Source organism: Rutidosis leptorrhynchoides, chromosome 9 (genome assembly GCF_046630445.1).
Source record: "Rutidosis leptorrhynchoides isolate AG116_Rl617_1_P2 chromosome 9, CSIRO_AGI_Rlap_v1, whole genome shotgun sequence".
Classification (NCBI taxonomy): Eukaryota; Viridiplantae; Streptophyta; class Magnoliopsida; order Asterales; family Asteraceae; genus Rutidosis; species Rutidosis leptorrhynchoides.
In genome coordinates this window covers 173,379,637-173,405,228 of record NC_092341.1, presented here as the reverse complement: position 1 = coordinate 173,405,228, position 25,592 = coordinate 173,379,637, and positions in this window count along the sequence as shown.

The window sequence follows — 25,592 nt, the reverse complement described above, 5'->3', positions numbered from 1 at the left end:
TGACCTCTATATGAGACGTTTTTCAAAGACTGCATTCATTTTAAAACAAACCATAACCTTTATTTAATCAATAAAGGTTTAAAAAGCTTTACGTAGATTATCAAATAATGATAATCTAAAATATCCTGTTTACACACGACCATTACATAATGGTTTACAATACAAATATGTTACAACAAAATAAGTTTCTTGAATGCAGTTTTTACACAATATCATACAAGCATGGACTCCAAATCTCGTCCTTATTTAAGTATGCGACAGCGGAAGCTCTTAATAATCACCTGAGAATAAACATGCTTAAAACGTCAACAAAAATGTTGGTGAGTTATAGGTTTAACCTATATATATCAAATCGTAACAATAGACCACAAGATTTCATATTTCAATACACATCCCATACATAGAGATAAAAATCATTCATATGGTGAACACCTGGTAACCGACAATAACAAGATGCATATATAATAATATCCCCATCATTCCGGGACACCCTTCGGATATGATATAAATTTCGAAGTACTAAAGCATCCGGTACTTTGGATGGGGTTTGTTAGGCCCAATAGATCTATCTTTAGGATTCGCGTCAATTAGGGTGTCTGTTCCCTAATTCTTAGATTACCAGACTTAATAAAAAGGGGCATATTCGATTTCGATAATTCAACCATAGAATGTAGTTTCACGTACTTGTGTCTATTTTGTAAATCATTTATAAAACCTGCATGTATTCTCATCCCAAAAATATTAGATTTTAAAAGTGGGACTATAACTCACTTTCACAGATTTTTACTTCGTCGGGAAGTAAGACTTGGCCACTGGTTGATTCACGAACCTATAACAATATATACATATATATCAAAGTATGTTCAAAATATATTTACAACACTTTTAATATATTTTGATGTTTTAAGTTTATTAAGTCAGCTGTCCTCGTTAGTAACCTACAACTAGTTGTCCACAGTTAGATGTACAGAAATAAATCGATAAATATTATCTTGAATCAATCCACGACCCAGTGTATACGTATCTCAGTATTGATCACAACTCAAACTATATATATTTTGGAATCAACCTCAACCATGTATAGCTAACTCCAACATTCACATATAGAGTGTCTATGGTTGTTCCGAAATATATATAGATGTGTCGACATGATAGGTCGAAACATTGTATACGTGTCTATGGTATCTCAAGATTACATAATATACAATACAAGTTGATTAAGTTATGGTTGGAATAGATTTGTTACCAATTTTCACGTAGCTAAAATGAGAAAAATTATCCAATCTTGTTTTACCCATAACTTCTTCATTTTAAATCCGTTTTGAGTGAATCAAATTGCTATGGTTTCATATTGAACTCTATTTTATGAATCTAAACAGAAAAGTATAGGTTTATAGTCGGAAAAATAAGTTACAAGTCGTTTTTGTAAAGGTAGTTATTTCAGTCGAAAGAACGACGTCTAGATGACCATTTTAGAAAACATACTTCCACTTTGAGTTTAACCATAATTTTTGGATATAGTTTCATGTTCATAATAAAAATCATTTTCTCAGAATAACAAATTTTAAATCAAAGTTTATCATAGTTTTTAATTAACTAACCCAAAACAGCCCGCGGTGTTACTACGACGGTGTAAATCCGGTTTTACGGTGTTTTTCGTGTTTCCAGGTTTTAAATCATTAAGTTAGCATATCATATAGATATAGAACATGTGTTTAGTTGATTTTAAAAGTCAAGTTAGAAGGATTAACTTTTGTTTGCGAACAAGTTTAGAATTAACTAAACTATGTTCTAGTGATTACAAGTTTAAACCTTCGAATAAGATAGCTTTATATGTATGAATCGAATGATGTTATGAACATCATTACTACCTTAATTTCCTTGGATAAACCTACTGGAAAAGAGAAAAATAGATCTAGCTTCAATGGATCCTTGGATGGCTCGAAGTTCTTGAAGCAGAATCATGACACGAAAACAAGTTCAAGTAAGATCATCACTTGAAATAAGATTGTTATAGTTATAGAAATTGAACCAAAGTTTGAATATGATTATTACCTTGTATTAGAATGATAACCTACTGTAAGAAACAAAGATTTCTTGAGGTTGGATGATCACCTTACAAGATTGGAAGTGAGCTAGCAAACTTGAAAGTATTCTTGATTTTATGAAACTAGAACTTTTGGAATTTATGAAGAACACTTAGAACTTGAAGATAGAACTTGAGAGAGATCAATTAGATGAAGAAAATTGAAGAATGAAAGTGTTTGTAGGTGTTTTTGGTCGTTGGTGTATGGATTAGATATAAAGGATATGTAATTTTGTTTTCATGTAAATAAGTCATGAATGATTACTCATATTTTTGTAATTTTATGAGATATTTCATGCTAGTTGCCAAATGATGGTTCCCACATGTGTTAGGTGACTCACATGGGCTGCTAAGAGCTGATCATTGGAGTGTATATACCAATAGTACATACATCTAAAAGTTGTGTATTGTACGAGTACGAATACGGGTGCATACGAGTAGAATTGTTGATGAAACTGAACGAGGATGTAATTGTAAGAATTTTTGTTAAGTAGAAGTATTTTGATAAGTGTATTGAAGTCTTTCAAAATTGTATAAATACATATTAAAACACTACATGTATATACATTTTAACTGAGTCGTTAAGTCATCGTTAGTCGTTACATGTAAGTGTTGTTTTGAAACCTTTAGGTTAACGATCTTGTTAAATGTTGTTAACCCAATTTTTATAATATCAAATGAGATTTTAAATTATTATATTATCATGATATTATCATGTATGAATATCTCTTAATATGATATATATACATTAAATGTCTTTACAACGATAATCGTTACATATATGTCTCGTTTAAAAATCATTAAGTTAGTAGTCTTGTTTTTACATATGTAGTTCATTGTTAATATACTTTATGATATGTTTTCTTATCATAGTATCATGTTAACTATATATATATATCCATATATATGTCATCATATAGTTTTTACAAGTTTTAACGTTCGTGAATCACTGATCAACTTGGGTGGTCAATTGTCTATATGAAACATATTTCAATTAATCAAGTCTTAACAAGTTTGATTGCTTAACATGTTGGAAACATTTAATCATGTAAATATCAATCTCAATTAATATATATAAACATGGAAAAGTTCGGGTCACTACAGTACCTACCCGTTAAATAAATTTCGTCCCGAAATTTTAAGCTGTTGAAGGTGTTGACGAATCTTCTGGAAATAGATGCGGGTATTTCTTCTTCATCTGATCTTCACGCTCCCAGGTGAACTCGGGTCCTCTACGAGCATTCCATCGAACCTTAACAATTGGTATCTTGTTTTGCTTAAGTCTTTTAACCTCACGATCCATTATTTCAACGGGTTCTTCGATGAATTGAAGTTTTTCGTTGATTTGGATTTCATCTAACGGAATAGTGAGATCTTCTTTAGCAAAACATTTCTTTAAATTCGAGACGTGGAAAGTGTTATGTACAGCCACGAGTTATTGAGGTAACTCTAGAAGGTAAGCTACTGGTCCGACACGATCAATAATCTTGAATGGTCCAATATACCTTGGATTTAATTTCCCTCGTTTACCAAATCGAACAACGCCTTTCCAAGGTGCAACTTTAAGCATGACCATCTCTCCAATTTCAAATTCTATATCTTTTCTTTTAATGTCAGCGTAGCTCTTTTGTCGACTTTGGGCGGTTTTCAACCGTTGTTGAATTTGGATGATCTTCTCGGTAGTTTCTTGTATAATCTCCGGACCCATAATCTGTCTATCCCCCACTTCACTCCAACAAATCGGAGACCTGCACTTTCTACCATAAAGTGCTTCAAACGGCGCCATCTCAATGCTTGAATGGTAGCTGTTGTTGTAGGAAAATTCTGCTAATGGTAGATGTCGATCCCAACTGTTTCCGAAATCAATAACACATGCTCGTAGCATGTCTTCAAGCGTTTGTATCGTCCTTTCGCTCTGCCCATCAGTTTGTGGATGATAGGCAGTACTCATGTCTAGACGAGTTCCTAATGCTTGCTGTAATGTCTGCCAGAATCTTGAAATAAATCTGCCATCCCTATCAGAGATAATAGAGATTGGTATTCCATGTCTGGAGACGACTTCCTTCATATACAGTCGTGCTAACTTCTCCATCTTGTCATCTTCTCTTATTGGTAGGAAGTGTGCTGATTTGGTGAGACGATCAACTATTACCCAAATAGTATCAAAACCACTTGCAGTCCTTGGCAATTTAGTGATGAAATCCATGGTAATGTTTTCCCATTTCCATTCCGGGATTTCGGGTTGTTGAAGTAGACCTGATGGTTTCTGATGCTCAGCTTTGACCTTAGAACACGTCAAACATTCTCCTACGTATTTAGCAACATCGGCTTTCATACCCGGCCACCAAAAATGTTTCTTGAGATCCTTGTACATCTTCCCCGTTCCAGGATGTATTGAGTATCTGGTTTTATGAGCTTCTCTAAGTACCATTTCTCTCATATCTCCAAATTTTGGTACCCAAATCCTTTCAGCCCTATACCGGGTTCCGTCTTCCCAAATATTAAGATGCTTCTCCGATCCTTTGGGTATTTCATCCTTTAAATTTCCCTCTTTTAAAACTCCTTGTTGCGCCTCCTTTATTTGAGTAGTAATGTTATTATGAATCATTATATTCATAGATTTTACTCGAATGGGTTCTCTGTCCTTCCTGCTCAAGGCATCGGCTACCACATTTTCCTTCCCCGGGTGGTAACGAATCTCAAAGTCGTAATCATTCAATAATTCAATCCACCTACGCTGCCTCATATTCAGTTGTTTCTGATTAAATATGTGTTGAAGACTTTTGTGGTCAGTATATATAATACTTTTGACCCCATATAAGTAGTGCCTCTAAGTCTTTAATGCAAAAACAATCGCGCCTAATTCCAAATCATGCGTCGTATAATTTTGTTCGTGAATCTTCAATTGTCTAGACGCATAAGCAATCACCTTCGTTCGTTGCATTAATACACAACCGAGACCTTGCTTTGATGCGTCACAATAAATCACAAAATCATCATTCCCTTCAGGCAATGACAATATAGGTGCCGTAGTTAGCTTTTTCTTCAATAACTGAAACGCTTTCTCTTGTTCATCATTCCATTCAAATTTCTTCCCTTTATGCGTTAATGCAGTCAAGGGTTTTGCTATTCTGGAAAAGTCTTGGATGAACCTTCTGTAGTAACCAGCTAGTCCTAAAAACTGGCGTATGTGTTTCGGAGTTTTCGGGGTTTCCCACTTTTCAACAGTTTCTATCTTTGCCGGATCCACCTTAATACCTTCTTTGTTCACTATGTGACCGAGGAATTGAACTTCTTCCAACCAAAATGCACACTTTGAAAACTTAGCGTACAATTCTTCCTTCCTCAATACTTCTAACACCTTTCTCAAATGTTCACCGTGTTCTTGGTCATTCTTTGAGTAAATAAGTATGTCATCAATGAAAACAATGACAAACTTGTCAAGGTATGGTCCACACACTCGGTTCATAAGGTCCATGAACACAGCTGGTGCATTAGTTAAACCAAACGGCATGACCATAAACTCGTAATGACCGTAACGTGTTCTGAAAGCAGTCTTTGGAATATCATCTTCTTTCACCCGCATTTGATGATACCCGGAACGTAAGTCAATCTTTGAATAAACAGACGAGCCTTGTAGTTGATCAAATAAGTCGTCGATTCTCAGTAGTGGGTAGCGGTTCTTGATGGTAAGTTTGTTCAACTCTCGGTAGTCGATACACAACCTGAATGTACCATCTTTCTTCTTGACAAACAAAACAGGAGCTCCCCACGGTGATGTGCTTGGTCGAATGAAACCACGCTCTAAAAGTTCTTGTAATTGGCTTTGCAGTTCTTTCATCTCGCTGGGTGCGAGTCTGTAAGGAGCACGAGCTATTGGTGCAGCTCCTGGTACAAGATCTATTTGAAATTCAACGGATCGATGTGGGGGTAATCCCGGTAATTCTTTCGGAAATACATCGGGAAATTCTTTTGCAATGGGAACATCATTGATGCTCTTTTCTTCAGTTTGTACTTTCTCGACGTGTGCTAGAACAGCATAGCAACCTTTTATTATTAGTTTTTGTGCCTTCAAATTACTAATAAGATGTAGCTTCGTGTTGCCCTTTTCTCCGTACACCATTAAGGGTTTTCCTTTTTCTCGTATAATGCGAATTGCATTTTTGTAACAAACGATCTCCGCTTTCACTTCTTTCAACCAGTCCATACCGATTATCACATCAAAACTCCCTAACTCTACTGGTATCAAATCAATCTTAAATGTTTTGCTAACCAGTTTAATTTCTCGATTCCGACATATATTATCTGCTGAAATTAATTTACCATTTGCTAATTCGAGTAAAAATTTACTATCCAAAGGCGTCAATGGACAACTTAATTTAGCACAAAAATCTCTACTCATATAGCTTCTATCCGCACCCGAATCAAATAAAACGTAAGCAGATTTATTGTCAATAAGAAACGTACCCGTAACAAGCTCCGGGTCTTCCTGTGCCTCTACTGCATTAATATTGAAAACTCTTCCACGGCCTTGTCCATTCGTGTTCTCCTGGTTCGGGCAATTTCTAATAATGTGGCCTGGTTTTCCACATTTATAACAAACTACATTGGCATAACTTGCTCCGACACTACTTGCTCCGCCATTACTCGTTCCGACACCATTTCTTCCTTTCGTTCTATTAACCCCTGGTCCGTAGACCTCACACTTCGCCGCGCTATGACCATTTCTTTTACACTTGTTGCAAAATTTGGTGCAGAACCCCGAGTGATTCTTTTCACACCTTTGGCATAGCTGCTTCTGATTGTTGTTGTTGTTGCGGTTATTATTGTTGTTGGGATGATTGTTGTAGTTGTTGTTGTTGTTGTTGTTGTTGTTGGGCCGTTTGTTGTAGTTGCGATTGATGTTGCGATTGTTGGGATAATTGTTGCGATTATTGTTGTAATTGCTGTTGTTGTTGTATTGGTGATTCTTATCACCGTTTTCCTCCCACTTTCTTTTGACTTGCTTCACATTGGCCTCTTCAGCAGTCTGTTCTTTAATTCTTTCTTCAATCTGGTTCACTAGTTTGTGAGCCATTCTACATGCCTGTTGTATGGAGGCGGGCTCGTGTGAACTTATATCTTCTTGGATTCTTTCCGGTAATCCTTTCACAAACGCGTCGATCTTCTCTTCCTCATCTTCAAATGCTCCCGGACACAATAGGCACAATTCTGTGAATCGTCTTTCGTACGTGGTAATATCAAATCCTTGGGTTCGTAACCCTCTAAGTTCTATCTTGAGCTTATTGACCTCGGTTCTGGGACGGTACTTCTCGTTCATCAAGTGCTTGAATGCTGACCACAGTAGTGCGTACGCATCATCTTGTCCCACTTGCTCTAGATAGGTATTCCACCATGTTAACGCAGAACCTGTGAAGGTATGCGTAGCGTACTTCACTTTGTCCTCTTCAGTACACTTACTTATGGCAAACACCGATTCAACCTTCTCGGTCCACCGTTTCAATCCGATCGGTCCTTCGGTTCCATCAAATTCCAAAGGTTTGCAGGCAGTGAATTCTTTGTAGGTGCATCCTACACGATTTCCTGTACTGCCAGATCCAAGGTTATTGTTGGTATGTAGCGCAGCCTGTACTGCGGCTATGTTTGAAGCTAGAAAAGTACGGAATTCCTCTTCATTCATATTCACGGTGTGTCGAGTAGTCGGTGCCATTTCCTTCAAAATAGTCAAATGGAACAAGTTAATCATACAGAATATTAAGAGTAGTTAATAGTATTTCGTAGCATAATATGAACTCATTTATAAAAGCTTTTTCTTCATATTAGCGTTTTATAAGTTTAAATTCGGGTAGTACCTACCCGTTAAGTTCATACTTAGTAGCTAATATACAATTCAACTACTACAATTCTATATGAAAAACTGATTATAATAATATTTCGCGTTCAAACTTTTATACAATATTTTACAAACTTACAATACCGCTTATTTTACATAAAGCATGAAATATAGCACACAATAACTTTGATACAAGATAGTTGTGAAGATAATTCTAGCTAGTACGCAAGTCGTTCAGCAAAGACAATAAAGACACGTAATTCATACGTCCAGAAACAAGTCATGCATTCTGGTTTTACTAGGACTACTTCCCATCCTTGGTCTTGTGCAACATAACCGTTATGGCCGTTGATAAGACAGCGTGTTGTAACGTCATCAAAGGGACGAGGGTTACGTAATGTCCAACAGTCCCGTAATAATCTAAAAACCTCATTTCTTACCCCAATTACCGACTCCGTCACTTGTGGAAACGTTTTGTTTAATAGTTGTAGCCCGATGTTCTTGTTCTCACTTTGGTGAGAAGCGAACATTACTAATCCGTAAGCATAACATGCTTCTTTATGTTGCATGTTAGCCGCTTTTTCTAAATCACGAAGTCCAATATTCGGATATATTGAGTCAAAATAATTTCTTAACCCGTTGCGTAAAATAGCATTTGGGTTCCCCGCAATATATGCATCAAAGTAAACACATCGTAACTTATGGGTTTCCCAATGTGATATCCCCCATCTTTCAAACGAAAGTCTCTTATAAACCAAGACATTCTTGGAACGTTCTTCGAATGTCTTACAAACTGATCTCGCCTTAAATAGTTGTGCCGAAGAATTCTGGCCGACTCTAGACAAGATTTCATCAATCATGTCTCCGGGTAGGTCTCTTAAAATATTGGGTTGTCTATCCATTTTGTGTTTTTAAACTGTAAAATAGACAAGAGTTAGATTCATAAAAAAATACTTATTAATACAAGCAATTTTTACATATATCATAAAGCATAAGAACACTATATTACATATATTACACCACACGAATACAACTATCTTATTCCGACTCGCTCGTTTCTTCTTCTTCGGTTTTGGTTCGTTTTGCCAAGTTTCTAGGGATATATGATGTTCCCCTAATACTGAAGGAATTTTGTATGCCCGAGAGACATATTAAATTAATGTGGCTAATGTGTTATGATCCAAGTCGGGTCATACCCAATAACAAGCTTACCAACACTTTACAAGTATTTAATCTTAACGGTTGGATCGTTAAATAAATACGCAACACTTGGATTTTAGAAAATCGGTTTTCTAAAATATTATCACTTGAGATAAATTATTTGGATAATTTACATAATAAGGATTTAATTATTTATAAGTTTAAATAATTATATTGTGTTATATTTTATAAAAGGTTTTATAAAATATGCAAGTAACAAAATAAATTCATGGGTTTGTATATAAATTGTTTTATAAAATAAACACTTATATATAAAATAAACCCCATGATAATTGGCAGTTTTTGGGGTCTCCAAGAGAGCATCTCATGCTCTTTTTTTGTTACTTTCAATTCTACACAACTCCATATAAGCATGCTTACACTTCTACCAAGTGAGGCACTTATTCTCTCAAGTGATACATGCAAAAATAGACATAAAAAAACTGCAGAATTCAGCTCATTGTAGAGCTGTAGGCCGTGGCCTTTTTGTGCCATTAGGGAGGTTCTAAATTCAATTTTGCAAGTCTATAATCAAGTGTAATAAAATCCTAACCAAAGGCTAGGTGTTGGTCCATAAGTTTGGGGTATAACTACTTGAGGTTTCATCCATTTGAAGCTCTATTCTTCATCATCATCTTCATCATCAACTACATAGCTTGGAGAAGGTATAATCTCTTATCTATCTTGTAGTTTGTAAGTATGTTTCACAACTTGATCCTTATTGGGATTTAACTTTAATTGGTTAAAGTTTAACAAGTCTAAAATTGGTAATTAACATGCTTCCGCTTTCTTAATTCTTAAAATGGTTTAAGTATATTATGAACTTGTTAAATCCCAACAATGGTATCTAGAGCCGAAGTTGTTGAAATATGCTTCGAGATGGTTATTAAACCCACTATAATTTTGCATTCTATGAACATGCATGAAGTAGAATGTAAAATTTTCGGTTTTGGGTGGTTTGTCTTTTTGGCCAAAATCACTTGTGATTCTGCATTCTGTACTGCCAATCACTTGTGATTCTGTACTGCAAATCACTTGTGATTCTGTACTGCCAATCACTTGTGATTCTGTGTTGCCGATCACTTGTGATTCTGTATTGCCAATCACTTGTGATTCTGTGTTCCAGATCACTTGTGATTCTGTGTTTCCAATCACTTGTGATTCTGTATTGCCTATCACTTGTGTAGTTAATGTTCACAATCTAAGCCTTGACCTTGTGTTTAGTTGCATGCATGGTTGATTGATATTTATTCAATTGGTTTGTAATAATATTTATTCATTTGGCATGTAATAATTCATTTGGTTATGTAATTTATTTTATATTTGGTATGTAAAATAGATTAGGTTGTAATTTCATTTTTTAGACAAAATGTATTAGGATATATTTTGTAAAATGATGAAGAATGATGAAGACTTGAAGAACACATGAAGAAGCATTTGGATGCAAGGTTAAGTGGGAGATTTGAAATCTCCTACTTTGTGTAATTACCCCTTATCCGGTGGCATTTGTTTTCGGCTAAACAAATGTCTACCAATATGGCTTGATTGTGAACATATGATTTTGCATGCGTGGTTGTTTTGTATGATTATGTGGATTGTATGTTTGTATGCTACAAGTTAATCACACAAGTTAACAACAAGCAAAATGGAAATTTAATTGGTTAAATTATACATTAATTAACAACATGCAAAACGACAATTTAATTGGTTAAATTAAAAATGGCTAAAAGGACATTAATAAACGGTTATTAAGATCATGATTAGGATCATATATATAAAATGGTTTATAGACATGAAAATGGATTTTCATAAGAACCATACACTAAATGCATGTTAGTGTATGGCATAAAAGTTTTCTCAAACTAGAATTAATAAAAACTTAAAATCCCTTAACTAAAACAAGGTAAACAAGTTTAACGCCATCCTTTTGTGAGAACACTTGAACATAGTAGGGAACTCATAATGGGATAAAGGTCACCTAACCATTATGAACTAACTAATATGCTTAAGGTAAAATTCGCATGCTTGTGGGATAAAGGTCACCTAACTACTTGTTTGTTAATTTTACATGTTTGCACAAGTAGGACGACTTGATTTAGGAATCATGAACTTAGGGTCACCGAAGCATGAGGAACAAATAGGCGTTGATGGGATAAATATGCCATGCAAAAGGATTGCATGATCCCATAACTTAGAAGTTGCAAAAGGATTGCAATTGTCACATAAATGACTACCTAGCTAAATCAAATGCCGGGATAAAGGTCACCTAACCGAAATTTGATTTACCGTTGGATTCTAAGATTTAATAAAACAATTAAAAATAAAAGGGTATTGTTTATTAAATTTAAAATCGATACTTAAAAGAACCTTGTTGAATTTTGTAGATGGCCGCCAATAACAACAACATGCAAAACGCACCACTTAACATGAACAACCTATCGTTACGGTCTCTCCTCGAGAAAGACAAACTCAACCATACCAACTTTATGGATTGGTTCCGCAATCTTCGGATTGTCCTCAAACAAGAGGATAAAGCGTATGTACTTGAGGACCCCATTCCCGATCAACCGGATGAGAATGATGTGGAGGCAATGGCCTCTTACGATAAGTATTGCCACGACTCCCTTCAAGTCTCATGCTTAATGCTTGGGACTATGATACCCGAACTCCAAAAGGATTTCGAGCACCATAGTGCATACGACATGATAACGCAATTGAAGGAGATGTTCCTTCAACAAGCGCGTGTCGAGCGCTTCGAAACGGTTCGGGCGCTACATGCTTGTCGTATGGACGATACCCAATCGGTTTCATCTTATGTACTTAAGATGAAAAGCCTTATCGATCGTGCTAACCGTCTTAACCTAAACATATCTAACGAGTTAGCCACCGATCTTATCCTTAACTCCCTATCAAAAAGGTTTGATCAATTTGTAATTAATTACAATATGAATGGGATGGATAAGAGCATAGGTGAGCTCCACGGTATGCTTAGAACGGCGGAAACTAGCATGGGTAAAAGGGCTTTACCCGTGTTAGCAATCGATCAAGGTGGATCCAAAGGTAACACCTCTAAGCCTAAGGTGGCTAAGAGAAAAGGACCCGCCCATCAAGGCAAAGGGAAGGGGAAGATGGTTACCCCAACCATCAACAAGGCTAAGAAGCAAAAGGTAGCCGAGAAGGCAAACCCCAAGGAAGACCCATGTTTCGGTTGCGGTGAGATGGGTCATTGGAAACGAAACTGTCCGGTCTACCTTAAGGAGTTGAAGGACAAGAGGGATGCAGGGCAAACCTCAGGTAATATATATATGGTATATATAGAGCTTAGTATTACTTCTTCTAATACATGGGTATTAGACACTGGATGTGGAACTCATATTTGCAATTCTTTGCAGGGGTTCAAAAGAAGTGATCATAAGGCGGGAACATCAAGTCTCTATATGGGCAATGGTGCAAAGGTGCATGTTAAAGCTCAAGGAGATTTTATTTTGAAGCTTCCAAGCGGATTGGAACTTATTTTAGAAAATGTTTTGTATGCTCCGGATTTGTGTAGAAACATTATTTCTATTTCTCGCTTAAAACAATGTGGTTACGTTGTTAATTTTATTGATGATGATATTCATGTTTCTAATGATAATGTATTCTATTTCAAGGCTTCGCCTTCAAATGGAATTTATGAATTGGTTCATGATGACGCATCATCGAGCTCTATATACCATACTAGCACCAAGAAACTCAAAAGGGATTTGAGTGATTCCTATTTATGGCATTGTCGCCTTGGTCACATAAACAAGAACCGAATGCATACACTTCAAAAGAATGGACTTTTGAAATCAAATGAAATGGATTCGTTTGATGTATGTGAATCTTGTTTACAAGGCAAGATGACTAAAGCACCTTTCAAAGGGACTTATGAAAGGGCTAAGGATTTATTGGGATTAATACATTCGGATGTATGTGGACCCTTTAAACCCATGACTAGGAATGGTGAAAGATACTTTGTTACTTTCATTGATGACTTTAGTCGTTTCGGATATGTCTACTTATTAAAACACAAGGACGAAACATTTGAAGCATTCAAAGAATATCAAAACGAAGTACAAAATCAACTCAATAGGACAATTAAGGTACTTCGTACAGATAGAGGAGGTGAATACCTAAGCGATGCTTTCCAAGATCATCTTAGAAGTTGTGGGATTATCTCGCAACTCACTCCTCCTGGAACACCCCAACTAAATGGAGTTTCCGAAAGGAGGAACCGAACCCTAATGGATATGGTTCAATCTATGATGGATAGAAGCTCGTTACCTCTATCATTTTAGGGTTATTGTCTATGCTCCGCGGCTCGTATTTTAAATATGGCCCCAACCAAGAAAGTGGAACGAACACCTCATGAGATGTGGTTTGGAAAACCTCCATCTCTATCATACTTAAAGGTATGGGGATGTGAAGCTTACCCTAAGCGTTACGCCCCTAATAAGTTGAATGCTCGATCCACGAAGTGTATCTTCATAGGATATCCCAAGAATGATATGGGATATTATTTCTATGATCCATCCGAGCAGAATGTATTTGTTGCTCGGAAGGCGGAATTCCTTGAAACTAAGTTCCTAATGGAAGGAAATAGTGAAAGGAAAATAGATCTTGAGGAGGTTCAAGATCAAGTAGATGATACACAATTGGTTGACACTAGCACTCAACATGAATATGTTGAGGATGATCAAATGGATGATCAAAATACACAAGACGTTCGCAGATCTGGTAGGATTAGTAATCCTCCTGAGAGATATGGGTTTCTCATGGATGGTTGCTATGTGGTTGATTGGGATGAACCAATAAACTACCAAGATGCTTTATCAAGGATTGATAAAGATAAATGGCAGGAAGCCATGAACGCTGAGATGCAATCCATGTATGACAACCAAGTTTGGGAACTTGTTACACAACCTGCTGGCTCAAGGCTAGTTGATTGTAAATGGCTTTTCAAAATGAAAACCGACATACATGGAAACTTGGATACATATAAAGCTAGACTTGTAGCAAAAGGTTTCACTCAAACTCAAGGGGTTGACTATGATGAAACTTTTTCGCCTGTGGCAATGCTAAATTCTATTAGGATATTACTTGCCATTGTTGCTCATTATGATTATGAAATATGGCAGATGGATGTCAAGACCGCTTTCCTAAACGGACATCTTGAGGAAGATGTCTATATGGTTCAGCCTGAGGGTTTTGTTGATCCAAAATATCCTAAAAAGGTATGCAAGTTAAAGAAGTCAATCTACGGATTGAAACAAGCATCTAGAATGTGGAATCATCGTTTTAATGAGGAAGCCGTGAAATTTGGCTTCATTAAAAATGGTGATGAAGCTTGTGTATATAAGAAAGCTAGTGGGAGCACTATCATGTTCCTTGTACTATATGTGGATGATATATTGTTATTTGGAAATGATATTCCAGAAATGCAAAGAGTTAAAACTTGGCTAAGTAAATGCTTCTCCATTAAGGATCTTGGAGAAGCACAATACGTTTTGGGGATTGGGATCTACAGGGATAGATCCAAGAAACTGATAGGTTTGAATCAAAGTGCATACATTGAAAAGATCTTGAAAAGGTTCAAGATGGAGAACTCTAAGAAAGGTTTGGTACCTATTCAAAGAGGAACACTCCTTAGTTCATCTCAGTGCCCCACCACGAAAGATGAACAAGAGAGAATGAAGAAAGTCCCATATGCGTCTGCCATTGGGTCAATCATGTATGCAATGATATGTACTAGACCGGATGTGTCATGCGCTCTTAGCCTGACAAGCAGATACCAGAATAACCCAGGAAACAGTCATTGGATTGCTGTTAAAAGTATATTGAAATACCTTAGGAGGACTAAGGATATGTTTCTAATATATGGGTCTGGTGAGGAGGAACTCGCTGTAAAAGGTTACGTGGACGCGAGTTTCCAAACTGATCGAGATGATTCTCGATCACAATCCGGTTATGTCTTCACGTTAAATGGAGGTGCAGTCTCTTGGAAGAGTTCAAAACAGGATGTTGTTGCTCTATCCACTACAGAGTCAGAGTACATCGCCGCATCATTGGCAGCTCAGGAAGCTGCATGGATGAAGAAATTCATCGACGACTTAGGAGTAGTCCCTTCCATTCAGGACCCTCTTGAGATCTTTTGTGACAACGAAGGTGCGATTGCACAAATCAAGGAACCTCGTGCTCATCAAAAGACCCGTCACATTGAGCGGAGATTCAACTACATAAGGGATGAAGTTGAAAAGGGAAAGATATGTATTCGCAAAGTTCACACAGATCTTAATATAGCGGATCCTCTCACGAAGCTCTTACATGGATCAAAACATGCAGGACATGTTTGTGCATTAGGGCTTCGATATTCTAGTGATTGGTCATGATCTGTTTTAAGTATTGTAACGGAACGAAATTGTTCAAACTCATTAATATAATTATGGTTTAATTTATTTTGAGTTAAGTTCCTATTTTGCATATTATATCCATGAATAAGCAATTATTCTAAATTCCGTAGTTGATCACATTTGTGGGAACAAGTGTGAGGTTTAGACTATTATGAACTTGGATTGGTATACATTCACGGACTGAATGTGGGGCAAGGTTGCTACCAAGGTTCATAGATATTTGTGGGATACAAATATTGGAAGACCCGCTTTCAAGATTCACTAAATGGAGCCTTTGTGGTTGATCACATGTAATCTTGAGTAAAGGCGAATATCATTGTATCCTCTGACCTGAGATACATATTGGGTTCAGATATTTGCCAAGTATTGTGCCTTGATCCTTTCCTTCGCTATTCTGAAATATGGTAGTTCATAAGGTGGAGCTCAGGTATAATGCAAGGTATATATTTAGGACATATGTAGTCAAGATGGAATTTGTCCCTCTTATTCGTTGAGAGTCAGATGTCTAAGGCCTGATAAAGTTAAATCTAAAGGAGAGTGATCACTCTGTATCTCTTGGATTTAACATGACATCTAGGACAAAAGGATGTAATGAAAAGATTCACCTATTCATATTCGAGATGGGAACTCGAAAGGGATGATGTTATTGAATGGCACAAAGTCATAACATGTTGGGGGTGATGGACGGTCGTTAGGTGGTATCCATCACTTGCATTAATTTCTTATGTTTCACGTGCAAGTGGGAGATTGAAGGAATTTTGTATGCCCGAGAGACATATTAAATTAATGTGGCTAATGTGTTATGATCCAAGTCGGGTCATACCCAATAACAAGCTTACCAACACTTTACAAGTATTTAATCTTAACGGTTGGATCGTTAAATAAATACGCAACACTTGGATTTTAGAAAATCGGTTTTCTAAAATATTATCACTTGAGATAAATTATTTGGATAATTTACATAATAAGGATTTAATTATTTATAAGTTTAAATAATTATATTGTGTTATATTTTATAAAAGGTTTTATAAAATATGCAAGTAACAAAATAAATTCATGGGTTTGTATATAAATTGTTTTATAAAATAAACACTTATATATAAAATAAACCCCATGATAATTGGCAGTTTTTGGGGTCTCCAAGAGAGCATCTCATGCTCTTTTTTTGTTACTTTCAATTCTACACAACTCCATATAAGCATGCTTACACTTCTACCAAGTGAGGCACTTATTCTCTCAAGTGATACATGCAAAAATAGACATAAAAAAACTGCAGAATTCAGCTCATTGTAGAGCTGTAGGCCGTGGCCTTTTTGTGCCATTAGGGAGGTTCTAAATTCAATTTTGCAAGTCTATAATCAAGTGTAATAAAATCCTAACCAAAGGCTAGGTGTTGGTCCATAAGTTTGGGGTATAACTACTTGAGGTTTCATCCATTTGAAGCTCTATTCTTCATCATCATCTTCATCATCAACTACATAGCTTGGAGAAGGTATAATCTCTTATCTATCTTGTAGTTTGTAAGTATGTTTCACAACTTGATCCTTATTGGGATTTAACTTTAATTGGTTAAAGTTTAACAAGTCTAAAATTGGTAATTAACATGCTTCCGCTTTCTTAATTCTTAAAATGGTTTAAGTATATTATGAACTTGTTAAATCCCAACAAATACGAGCCGTCGTTGTCCACATTGGTTTAGAAAAACCTGGTGGTTTAGAGGTTCCCGGGTCATTGTTACAACTTAAGGACTTCGGGGGTTGACGATACATATAAAGTTCATCGGGGTTGGAATTAGATTTCTCTATTTTTATGCCCTTTCCCTTATTATTTTCTTTTGCCTTTTTAAATTCAGTTGGGGTAATTTCTATAACATCATCGGAATTCTCGTCGGAATCCGATTCATCGGAGAATTGGTAATCCTCCCAATATTTTGCTTCCTTAGCGGAAACACCATTGACCATAATTAACTTTGGTCGGTTGGTTAAGGATTTTCTTTTACTTAACCGTTTTATTATTTCCCCCACCGGTTCTATTTCTTTATCCGGTTCCGATTCTTCTTCAGGTTCCGATTCTTCTTCCGGTTCCGACTCTTCTTCCGGTTCCTCTTCGGGAACTTGTGAATCAGTCCACAAATCATTCCAATTTACATTTGACTCTTCATTATTATTAGGTGAGTCAATGGGACTTGTTCTAGAGGTAGACATCTATCACATAATATCAAACACGTTAAGAGATTAATATATCACATAATATTCATATGTTAAAAATATATAGTTTCCAACAAAAATGTTAAGCAATCATTTTTAAAGAAAACACGGTCGAAGTCCAGACTCACTAATGCATCCTAACAAACTCGATAAGACACACTAATGCAAATTTTCTGGTTCTCTAAGACCAACGCTCGGATACCAACTGAAATGTCCCGTTCTTATTGATTAAAAACGTTCCATATTAATTGATTTCGTTGCGAGGTTTTGACCTCTATATGAGACGTTTTTCAAAGACTGCATTCATTTTAAAACAAACCATAACCTTTATTTCACCAATAAAGGTTTAAAAAGCTTTACGTAGATTATCAAATAATGATAATCTAAAATATCCTGTTTACACACGACCATTACATAATGGTTTACAATACAAATATGTTACAACAAAATAAGTTTCTTGAATGCAGTTTTTACACAATATCATACAAGCATGGACTCCAAATCTCGTCCTTATTTAAGTATGCGACAGCGGAAGCTCTTAATAATCACCTGAGAATAAACATGCTTAAAACGTCAACAAAAATGTTGGTGAGTTATAGGTTTAACCTATATATATCAAATCGTAACAATAGACCATAAGATTTCATATTTCAATACACATCCCATACATAGAGATAAAAATCATTCATATGGTGAACACCTGGTAACCGACAATAACAAGATGCATATATAAGAATATCCCCATCATTCCGGGACACCCTTCGGATATGATATAAATTTCGAAGTACTAAAGCATCCGGTACTTTGGATGGGGTTTGTTAGGCCCAATAGATCTATCTTTAGGATTCGCGTCAATTAGGGTGTCTGTTCCCTAATTCTTAGATTACCAGACTTAATAAAAAGGGGCATATTCGATTTCGATAATTCAACCATAGAATGTAGTTTCACGTACTTGTGTCTATTTTGTAAATCATTTATAAAACCTGCATGTATTCTCATCCCAAAAATATTAGATTTTAAAAGTGGGACTATAACTCACTTTCACAGATTTTTACTTCGTCGGGAAGTAAGACTTGGCCACTGGTTGATTCACGAACCTATAACAATATATACATATATATCAAAGTATGTTCAAAATATATTTACAACACTTTTAATATATTTTGATGTTTTAAGTTTATTAAGTCAGCTGTCCTCGTTAGTAACCTACAACTAGTTGTCCACAGTTAGATGTACAGAAATAAATCGATAAATATTATCTTGAATCAATCCACGACCAAGTGTATACGTATCTCAGTATTGATCACAACTCAAACTATATATATTTTGGAATCAACCTCAACCCTGTATAGCTAACTCCAACATTCACATATAGAGTGTCTATGGTTGTTCCGAAATATATATAGATGTGTCGACATGATAGGTCGAAACATTGTATACGTGTCTATGGTATCTCAAGATTACATAATATACAATACAAGTTGATTAAGTTATGGTTGGAATAGATTTGTTACCAATTTTCACGTAGCTAAAATGAGAAAAATTATCCAATCTTGTTTTACCCATAACTTCTTCATTTTAAATCCGTTTTGAGTGAATCAAATTGCTATGGTTTCATATTGAACTCTATTTTATGAATCTAAACAGAAAAGTATAGGTTTATAGTCAGAAAAATAAGTTACAAGTCGTTTTTGTAAAGGTAGTCATTTCAGTCGAAAGAACGACGTCTAGATGACCATTTTAGAAAACATACTTCCACTTTGAGTTTAACCATAATTTTTGGATATAGTTTCATGTTCATAATAAAAATCATTTTCTCAGAATAACAACTTTTAAATCAAAGTTTATCATAGTTTTTAATTAACTAACCCAAAACAGCCCGCGGTGTTACTACGACGGCGTAAATCCGGTTTTACGGTGTTTTTCGTGTTTCCAGGTTTTAAATCATTAAGTTAGCATATCATATAGATATAGAACATGTGTTTAGTTGATTTTAAAAGTCAAGTTAGAAGGATTAACTTTTGTTTGCGAACAAGTTTAGAATTAACTAAACTATGTTCTAGTGATTACAAGTTTAAACCTTCGAATAAGATAGCTTTATATGTATGAATCGAATGATGTTATGAACATCATTACTACCTTAATTTCCTTGGATAAACCTACTGGAAAAGAGAAAAATGGATCTAGCTTCAATGGATCCTTGGATAGCTCGAAGTTCTTGAAGCAGAATCATGACACGAAAACAAGTTCAAGTAAGATCATCACTTGAAATAAGATTGTTATAGTTATAGAAATTGAACCAAAGTTTGAATATGATTATTACCTTGTATTAGAATGATAACCTACTGTAAGAAACAAAGATTTCTTGAGGTTGGATGATCACCTTACAAGATTGGAAGTGAGCTAGCAAACTTGAAAGTATTCTTGATTTTATGAAACTAGAACTTTTGGAATTTATGAAGAAGACTTAGAACTTGAAGATAGAACTTGAGAGAGATCAATTAGATGAAGAAAATTGAAGAATGAAAGTGTTTGTAGGTGTTTTTGGTCGTTGGTGTATGGATTAGATATAAAGGATATGTAATTTTGTTTTCATGTAAATAAGTCATGAATGATTACTCATATTTTTGTAATTTTATGAGATATTTCATGCTAGTTGCCAAATGATGGTTCCCACATGTGTTAGGTGACTCACATGGGCTGCTAAGAGCTGATCATTGGAGTGTATATACCAATAGTACATACATCTAAAAGTTGTGTATTGTACGAGTACGAATACGGGTGCATACGAGTAGAATTGTTGATGAAACTGAACGAGGATGTAATTGTAAGCATTTTTGTTAAGTAGAAGTATTTTGATAAGTGTATTGAAGTCTTTCAAAAGTGTATAAATACATATTAAAACACTACATGTATATACATTTTAACTGAGTCGTTAAGTCATCGTTAGTCGTTACATGTAAGTGTTGTTTTGAAACCTTTAGGTTAACGATCTTGTTAAATGTTGTTAACCCAATGTTTATAATATCAAATGAGATTTTAAATTATTATATTATCATGATATTATCATGTATGAATATCTCTTAATATGATATATATACATTAAATGTCTTTACAACGATAATCGTTACATATATGTCTCGTTTAAAAATCATTAAGTTAGTAGTCTTGTTTTTACATATGTAGTTCATTGTTAATATACTTTATGATATGTTTTCTTATCATAGTATCATGTTAACTATATATATATCAATATATATGTCATCATATAGTTTTTACAAGTTTTAACGTTCGTGAATCACTGATCAACTTGGGTGGTCAATTGTCTATATGAAGCATATTTCAATTAATCAAGTCTTAACAAGTTTGATTGCTTAACATGTTGGAAACATTTAATCATGTAAATATCAATCTCAATTAATATATATAAACATGGAAAAGTTCGGGTCACTACAGTTAGCAGTAAACTTACCAACAACTTCATTGATCTTTGACTTTCCGAAAAAAAAATCATTATATTCTTTGAAACCCCATCGTGTATACATCTATACCCTGTAACAAGAATTGCCACACCAATTACCGGGAATCAGCAAATCTGTATTGTGAGTCTCGCAACGTTTCCACATCAACAGTTATATGTATCCATATAACATTTATCTCTTAGAACTATGATCTTCCATTCTGAAATTCTGAAAAGCACCCAGTCTGCAAATTTATACTCTGAATGTTGAAAAAAAAACTGAATGAATGTAACGACCCGGATTTTTCCGTTAATATATAGAAGATTAATATTTACATAATTAATGTTTCCAACATTTTAAGCAATCAAACTCATTAAGACTTGGTTATTTGAAATGAATTTTATACAAACATTTGGCCACCCCGTCTGTCTGACGATTTACGAACGTCATAATTCGTAATAATTATTTAATGACGTATATATGAATATAAATATATACTCATAATTGTTAAATGATATTTAAGTATCTCATTACATATATTAACAATTGGTTATATACATAAAATGAGATTACTAACTTAAAGACTTCAAGACTATATACATATATATAACGATTAACGTTGTAATAACTTCTAAATGAAAATGTATGTATATGTATTGTATTAATATATATTAATACACTTTTGAAGGACTTAAACATATATGCTAACATACTTATACTCAACAAAGATAACTATACTCATAATCTCATTCAATTACATCAAGAATTCTATTCGTATTTATTCGGTATTTACACCCGTATCATACCCAGCTTCCATACTTAAATACTATGAGTATATACCAATATGAAATACTAATTATAGCCTATTTAGCAGCCCTATGAGTCACAAGACAAGGATAAACATGATGGAGACTTGTGGGAACCAACATTTAACTTTTAGTTTGCATTATTATGCTATATTCCAAATTTTGATAAAGTCTCTTAACCATATACATGAACCATGACTTTTAACACTCTTTTTACTCATTCATATCAGCTATTTAACTTACCTTCACTCTCATAATACTCACACACAAGAACTCCAAGTATTCTCTCCATTTCTTACTCTTTAAACACTCTTTAAACACACATACTTCAAGTAGTAGAAAATCTTCATTCACTTTGATCATAAACTAGCTTCAAGAACACTTTGTTAACTCATCTACTCCTCTTTATCAAGGTAAGAATCATATATAAGCTTTGGTTCAATTCATATACTTATAACTATCTTAATTCAAGATAGAAATCTTATTCGAACTTTTGTTCATTCTATGATTCTACTCCAAGGATTACAAGCCATCAAGGATATCTTTGATCACAAGATTATCATCTTATTTTATCAGAAACTTTGTTCATTTAATTTGAGGTAGTCACCTTATTCATAATCTTTTTCGATTCATATCCATATAGCTATCTTATTATGAGTTTATAACTTACAATAACAAGAACATAGTTTAGATTAATTCTAAACTTGTTCACAAACAAACTTAATCTTTCTAACTTGACTTTTAAAATACTTCAACACATGTATTATGACAGTATGTCAAGCTAACATAAGGATATAAAACTTGTAAACACGAAGAACACCTTAAAACTGAACATACGCCATCATAGATCATCGGGGGCTGTTTTGGGTTTGATTTTAAAAACCTATCTTAAACTTTGAATTAAAAGATTTCCTTTGGTGAAAAATCTTACTTTATATGGATATGAAATATATCTAAAATCTATGGTTAAACTCTAATTGGAAGTATGTTTTTTAAAAGAGTCATCAAGATGTCGTTCTTACGACGGATATGACTATCTTCTTGTAATTGACACCTAAGCTATATTTTTGACTATAAACATATACTTTTTCTGTTTAGATTAATAAATAACAGTTCGATACAAAACTATGGCAAGTCGAATCACTCAAAACAGATTTGTAACGAAGAACTTATGGGTAAAACAAAATTGGATATTTTTGTTTGTTTTTAGCTACGGTTTTGATTAATAAAAATGGATGCTAACCTTATCCTAGCTAACTTACCTTGTATCCTACATGTATTTATACATGTCTTGTTCCCGAACTTATGGAAATATAGTTTATAATAGTCGTGATTAAGTTCTACGACAATATATTATAGTCTTAATAAAGATCGTAAGGCACCATATATATATATGACTTGATCACCGTGGATTCATATACAAAGTTTTGATATATCATTTTGACTTCTTCTATATATATTATTGGAACGAACTATAAGACACCATTGGCAGTAATCTCGAGTTAGCTGTGGGTCGAAGTGGATTCCAACATAATATATATACTTTGAGTTGTGATCGAGCCTGAGACATGTATACAATGGGTCGCGGATTGCTTCAGACAATATACATATTATGTGTATTATTATATTAAGACAATATATTATAGTGTTAGTAAATTCTAACACAATATACGCATTTATATTTATATATATATTTATACTGTTGGACTATCGGACTATTGGACTACGAACATTGGACTACTAACAATGGACAATTAAAATTATCACAAGTATCATAAGTATGGAATATTAATTATATATATATATATATATATATATATATCTTGACACAAGAATATTATTATTAGGTTCGTGAATTTGTCAAAGGCCAAGCCTTATTACCATCTATTCGGAAATCATCACAAGTGAGTTATAGTCCCATTTTTACTATCTAAATTATTTTGGGATGAGAATACATGCAAATTTATAAATGTTTTACAAAATAAGCACAAGTTCATGAAACTACATTCTACGATTATTTTGTTATACCAGATATCTGTACTTATTATTATTATTATACTTGGTAACCTAAGAATTAGTGAAAAACACTAATTGACGCGAATCCTAAAGGTAGATCTACGGGTACCAACCACCCCCATTTTCGAATAGTGGAAATGCTTTAGTACTTCGAAGGGTTCTTGTCATACATTTGAATAGTGGAATGTATGATGCCAGATATCTTAAGCGCTCTATGTTAAGGTCGGTTACCAGGCGACTCATCGTATGAATGATTTTTGCAGTTGTAATGATCCTGCGCATTTAATTAAATGAAATCTTGTGGCTTATTAAATGTTATGATTATTATATAGAAACTAAACCTATGACTCACCAACAATTTTGTTGACTTTTTAAGCATGTTTATTCTCAGGTGATTATTAGAAAGCTTCCGCTGTTGCATGTTTACTCAACGTCAAGATTTGGAGTCATCATGCTTTTCTAAATAAATAAACTTGCATTCGGGAATTGTATTTGTAATATATTGTTGACAAGTATGTAATGGTGTGTGTAAAATACATGTATTTTGAGGAGATTGTCTTTGATCGACAATCAAAACTTATGCTTTTAAACCCTTATTCAATAATAAAGGTTATGGTTATTTTAAAATGAATGCAAGCTTTGAAAACGTCTCATATAGAGGTCAAAACCTCGCAAAGAAATCAATTAATATGAAACGTTTATAATTAATATGAACGGGGCATTTCAGTTGGTATCCGAGCGTTGGTCTTAGAGAATCAGAAAATTTTTCATTAGTGTGTCTAACTGATTTTTGATGCATTAGTGAGTCTGGACTTCGACCGTAATTGTTTTAAAAATGATTGCTTAATATAATTGTTGGAAACATAAGATTATTAACATATAAATATTAGAAGATATATCATTCTCTTAACGTGCCTGCTATTATGTGATAGATGACTTCATCCGATCATATAAGCATCTCTAGTGATTTAGATTTCATTTACTTATCAAGTGATTCGGATGTTGAGTCAAAGCATACGACTTATGAACCAACAGAAAAGTTAACTTTGGTACTACCATTAAAGTGGAAAATTGTTGGGAAAATTAGGAAGATTCACAATTGCCAGAAGAGGTTCCGAAAGAGGATCCGGAAGAAGATCCAGAGGAGGAACCCGAAGAAGAGGATCCTGAAGAAATTGTGGAAATGACCGAACCACAACGTGATTTGGGAAAATCTTTGGCTGTTATACCCAATCCCAAACCCGATGAACCTATTATGACCCAAAATGTTTGTGACCATCCACATGAACCATCTAAGAAAGCAGTTTACAAAATGACCGCTCGTATACCGACTGGTGGTTATGTTCCTAAGCAATTAGTCGAAAGAACCAATTGGGAGGAATTGGAAAAAGAACTATCCAAACGAAGATCCAAACGTTTGACTGAGAAAGAAACAACGTCAACATCTAAGAAACCTCGCCATTCTTAAACTATCGATGACTACCCTATATTCCATGCATTGTATAATAGGTATTATATTGTGTGTTTAAGTTTGTAAGAAAATCCGCAATGT